The following is a 6,578-nucleotide window of genomic DNA, read 5'->3' as shown; positions in this document are numbered from 1 at the left end:
TGAGTTCCGCTACTATGACAATATTGTGATGAAAGAAGATATGGATGGATTCCTTGGAGATGACAGAATTACAAATACTGTGATTGATTGATGTGATATAAACTAACACACAAATTAAAACCCTCTTTTTGATAGTTGTAGTATGTGAAAGTAGGGATCGTTCTAGACCGGGGATTAGAAGGGTTGCTAATCTACACAAATTAAACTCTAAATCACTAAACTAGACTCAAAAATAGAAAACTAAACTTAAACTAACTCAAAACAAACTAAACTGACTCCAATAACTCAAAACAAGCACTAAGGGGTGATTTAGACGAAAATCTAACTAAATTGACTCAAAACATGAAAGGGGGGTTTGTTTTGACGAAATTAACTTAAAACTAATAAGTTGCAGAAACAAACTAAAGGTTGCACGAAATTGGGTGAATTAAAGAGTGAAAGGCTAGCTAGAGGGTCCTTCTCCACACATGACACATATGCATATAAATCGATTTCCAGTTATTATTCCTATAAACCATCAATGACAATGCCCCTAATTAATTGTGAACTGCACAAATTAACTATCAGATTTTCCTAATTTCATTGAATTCGACTCAGCGACGCAATCAAATTATTCTTATCAAGTTCCCTATATGCACTGCATAATAGAGATACATATCAAAGATCATTAAGTTCTATGAAAATCATAAGCATTGACAGGGCATTCGTAACTATGAACTGCATGATACTCCTGCCATGGATTCACTTAACACAATCATGACTAGTGACTTCCACTACTTATAAATATAAGTTCATAACGATTAGGTAAAATGCCCTTATATTTTAGCATCAGATTCATGCATGTCAACATACAAGAATAAGCTATCGATCAAACAGATAAGTAAATTGCATTCATGTTTTACGAAATAATAAATGGAGGAAATCAATTCATATCACATATATGTTCATGGCTTTGAATTTACCTCTAACTAAAAAGAAATTAGTTTCACATGTTTGCAATTAAACAAAACCAATCTAATTTAAACATAGAACTAAATCTAAGGATACAAAAAACCCAGAAACACTCCAGCATTCCAATGGCCTTGGATGGCAAGTTATAAGTCCTTCTCTTTCCTTCCTTGCAAAGCTGCAGCACTCTTTGTATTTTTCTCTGAAATTCTCTCTTAGGCTCTCTATCTTCTATAGCAAAAAATATGTATTTATTTGCTAGGGTTTCACGGCACCAATCCTTGGAGAACAAGGATAGGCACGGCACAAGTCCAGAAGGAAAAGGACTAGGGTTAGGTGCGGCAGAAATTAGGGTTTCTAGAAGGGGGTTGCGGCATAGATTTAGGGGAAAGGATAGTGTTTCTAGAACCAGATATTTAGGTAATTTAATGTGAAATTGAGTCCTCTTTGCAGCTGGAATTAAGGTAGGATAAGATAAGATAAGGTTTGGATAATGTTCCTTCCTTTTAGCTAATTCCTTATCTTCAATGTCTTGAATCAATTCTTCCAGATGTTAAGCACATTCATAGCCTCTTTTAATCTTCAAAAACGTCCATCCACCTTGCTCCATGCATGTGCTATCCATTCCAAGCCCAAAACTGCTCTAAAATGCTCCAAATTGTCTTTTCTTGCCACTTTTGCCATTTGGACCTACAAACACACAAAAATGGCTTAAAACACTCTAATAAATAGAAACTAACTGAGTAAATGCAAGGGAATAGGCTAACAAAGTCGTATAAATATGCTCCTATCATTGATGCACACTACATTTTCAAAGAACAAGAAAGCAACTTGGATTATCAAGACTTCTACTTCTCGGTCATTCTCTTTGTAAGTTATAAATATTGAATTTAGATAAAATCTATTAAATGTCATTGAAACTGCATACTGATGTTTCATACACATGTCCACACTGACAATTCATACTGATGATGCATACTGATTGTCCATATACTAATTGTATTCTGGATAAACAGAGGAACTTCACCAAAGATGAAAATGATGAAGCCAAGATGAAAGCATTAAAGCACAATTTGGGGGAACAATTAAACGAACAAATCGGAGTTGCGTGAAAAATCTTTATACCTCTTCTAAATCATGAACACTACATATTGCTTGTGTTCGACACAGAAGAGGGGCGTTTCAATTTTTACAATTGTAATAGAAAAAACCTTCAAGAAGGTGAAACAAACATGCACAATGACAATGCATATAAAGTGGTAAGTCTAAATTTAGTATCACTTATATTTTCAGCGATTTCCTAGTACATTTTTCAAACCTACGCTTAATCTGTATGCATGTTAAAATGATTGAAGAATTGTACAACAACATAGACAGGTTATTCTATTTGCCATTGAATGAAAGGGAAAGTTCAACAAATGACTACACGCGAATGAGCCGTACAAATGCAATTTTTGAGATGGATGAAGATAAACAATGTCCAATCCAGCTTGGCTCCTAAGTATAATTGTGTATTTTGATTGTTTTAATTGAATTACTATTCTTGGTTACATATTTATGGTTAAACTAATTTTTGCAAAGAATAAGATAGTAAAATGATTATGACTAAATATTAATGTTGTTGGAATTCTTAAAATTTGTTGATTATGAATAAATGTTCAGTGATAAAATGATTGTACACTAATCATTCTTAGATTGCGTATAACACTAATTGTCATTGAAAGTGAATGAGTCTATTATAACTGATGTTGCATACTGAAGCTATATATTCTTCCATAACTCAAGTTGTATACTTATTCTGCTTTAACTGATGTTGCATGCTAATTCTCTTAAACGTAATGCTACATGCTAAATATGCAAACTTATTTTAGAGAGATGATTGTGGTGTTTTTATGTTGTACTACATCCGAACAATAGCAAAGGCGGACAAATGAAAAAGTCCTTAACCAAGAGGGAAGTCAACTATTTGCACCATGATATTGCATATCAAATAATACATCATAGGTTAAGCTAGAGCATGAAGATTGAGGTGGAAAAACAAGTAGCTGAAGTAAAGGAAAACTAAAAATCATCTTGAACCAAAAAAAAAAAGGGAAGCTGGACTTCAAACATTTCAATTGTTATGAACTTTGATGTTTAAAATTACATTGTTATAACTCACTTTTGTAAATATTACATATGTTTTTCGAATGTTGCATTTCTTTTTCAATCTATCTGTTGTAAATGTAACATAGCTTTTTCATTCTATTTATTCATTTTTCCCATGATAGAAAATTTGCAAAATTGGGAATAGCAAGCTTCTTTCAATAACTCCTTGTTATATAAATATGAATTCAATGCTAAAATTGAGTCTTCATAAATTGGGAAACCAAAAATTGCAAAATACAAAAAATTGATGCTGCATACAAAATGTGACATCCCACATCGCCCAGGAGAGTAATCCTTATATGTATATTCTCATCTCTACCTAGCACAAGGCCTTTTAGGAGCTCACTGGTTTCGGGTTACGTTGGAACTCCGAAGTTAAGCGAGTAGCGCGCGAGAGCATTCCCAGGATGGGTGACCCATCGGGAAGTTCTCGTGTGAGTTCCCAAAAACAAAACCGTGAGGGTGTGCTGGGGGCCCAAAGCGGACAATATCGTGCTACGGTGGAGTCGGGCCGGGGAAGTGGTCCTGCCCGAGCCAAGATGTGACAGTTTGGTATCAGAGCCTAACCCTGGCTGTGGTGTGCCGACGAGGACGTCGGGCCCCCCGCCCGGGCCGGGATGTGACAATTTGGTATCAGAGCCTAATCCTGGCCATGGTGTGCCGACGAGGATGTCGGGCCCCTAAGGGGGCTGGATTATGACATCCCACATCGTCCAGAGGAGTGATCCTTATAAATATATTCCCATCTCTACCTAGCACGAGGCCTTTTGGGAGCTCACTGGCTTCAGGTTCCGTTGGAACTCCAAAGTTAAGCAAGTAGCGCGCGAAAGCATTCCCAGGATGGGTGACCCATCAGGAAGTTCTCGTGTAAGTTCCCAGAAACAAAACCGTGAGGGTGTGTTGGGGGCCCAAAGCGGACAATATCGTGCTACGGTGGAGTCGGGCCCAGGAAATGGTCCCGCCCAGGTGGGATGTGACACAAAATGTATAACTAGATTCTGCATAAAATCAAAAACTAATTCTGCATGAAAAATAGCAAAAACTGATCTAATAACAAACTTCCAGAAAAATAATACAAGAAATCCAAAACTCAAAAAATAAAAATAAAAATCAAATTAAAACCTAACATGTCTGCTTGTTGTGGTGTGAAGTCTGATGACAACTGATGTGTTATAAACTAACACTCAAATTAAACCCTCTTATTGACAATTGTAGTAAAGATGTAAGGAGGGATCGTTCTAGGCCGAGGATTAGGAAGGATTGCTAATCTACATAAAACTGACTCAAAACACAAAACTAGGTTGAAAAACACTTAACTAGACTCAAAGAACTCAAAACAAACTAAATAGACTCAAAACAACACAAAACAAGCAAATTGACTCAAAACAGAAACTAAGAATGATTTTGGACGAATTCTAACTTAACTTTGACTCAAAACACTAAAGGAAACAAACTAACGTAGGTTCTAACTAAGTAAAACATGAAATATTAAAGGGGGGATTGGTTTTGGCGAATTTAAAGTAAAAACAAGTAATTGTAGAAACAAACCAAGTTTAATACGAAATTGGGTGAATTAATGGGTGATAGGCTAGCTAGAGGGTCCTTCTCCACACATGACACACTTGCATACAAATTGATTTCTAGTTGCTTTTCCAATAAACCATGAACCTCAACACCCTAGATTAACCGTGAACAACACTAATTAACCCTCAGATTTTCCTTAAATCATTGAATTGGATGGAATACGCATCGGCAACCAAATTATTCTTCAATAGTTCCCTACATGAACAGCATAATAGAGATACAATCAAAGATCATTAAGCTTTGTGAAAATCATAAGCATTGAGAAGGCATTCGTAACTATGAACAATATGATACTCCTGCCATGAATTTACTTAACACGGTTGTGACTAGCAACCTCCACTACTTATGAATATAAGTTCATAATGATTAGGTGAAACTCCTTTATATTCTAGCATCAAACTCATGCATGCAAACTAAGAATGCATCCTTAATCAACATACAAGAATAAGTTATCAATCAAACAGTTAAGTAAATTGCATTCACGATTTATGAAATCACAACTGGAGGTAATCAATTCATATTGCAAATATAATCATGGTTTCACAGTCTCATCTAGCCAAAACAAAATTAGTTCATCATGTTCACAGTAAAACAAAGAAAACTTAAATTAAACATTGAAAACAAAAGATGGATTACACCTAAGAACGTCCAAAAATCCAACTTGAATGGCCAAAACATCCAAGGCTGCTCCTCCTCTCTTTCTTCCTTGCTAGGCTGCGGCACAAGGGTGATTGTGTGTGGATTTGGGCTATGGTGTGTTATGGAAGGGTGGTGCGGATTTTGGTTGAAGGAAGGATGAATGTATAGTGCGGATGTGTGTGTGGAAGAGATGATTGGCTGAATGGTTGAATCCTTTTATTTTATGCAGCAGATTCTATATAATTTAAGGAAAGGATCATGGCTTTAATTAAATATTTTGGGAAAGATTTGGACCCTAAATCCTCAAGGAAAAAGGGTAATTAAAGTCAGAATCCAAAAGAGAAAAGGGAATGAAGGGTGCGGCATGGAATTGGGAAAGGGAAGGAACTTCCTTGCACGGCAAGGGAAAGGGAAAGGGAAAGGGAAAGGAACTTCCTTGCACTGCAAGGGAAAGGGAAAGGGAGAATTGGTGCGGCATCCCTCTTTGATTGGGATTAGAGCTTTTAGAACTTATATTTAAGTGTCATAAATTAATTAGGAACCCCCTTTTCAGCTGGAACATAAGTAGGAAAAGATTAGGATTGACTAAGGCAAAACAAGGAAGTTTGACTCATATTTCCTTCTTTGCAGCTGATTCCTTGTCTTCCAAGTCTTGAATTAATTTCTTGCATCTCTTTAGCATATTCTTAGCCTTTCTTGAACTTCAATTTCATCCATCCACCTTGCTCCATGCATGTGCTATCCATTCCAAGCCCAAAACTGCTCTAAATTGCTCCAAATTGCCTTTTCTTGCCACTTTAGCCAATTGAACCTACAAACACACGAAAATAGCTTAAATCACTATAATAGCTAGAAGCTAACTACATAAATGCCAAGAAACAAGCTAACTAAGTCGTATAAATATGCTCCTATCAAATTCCCCCACACTTAGCTTTTGCTAGTCCTTGAGCAAAATAAAACAAACAAAACACAATCTAGACCTTCCAACATTTGCCTTAGGGATTTCCAATGCAACATGACATGTTAAAAATCACTACTTACATAGATTTTAGTTCTCTTTACACTTGAGCAAACACTTAACCACATTCACCATTCACTAGTTCGCATTTAATCAATTAAAACAACATTTTGAATGTAGTAACATGCCTTAGAGAATTCCCTCAATTCCTCACTGGATATACTCTCCATTTTCACATAGATTTTCTGACTATACTCCCTATACTAGGTATATGTGAGAAGATTGATGTAAACATGTAGAC

Source organism: Pyrus communis, chromosome 13, assembly GCF_041283825.1.
Source record: "Pyrus communis isolate YQ-2024b chromosome 13, ASM4128382v1, whole genome shotgun sequence".
NCBI lineage: Eukaryota > Viridiplantae > Streptophyta > Magnoliopsida > Rosales > Rosaceae > Pyrus > Pyrus communis.
This window is presented reverse-complemented; position numbering follows the sequence as displayed.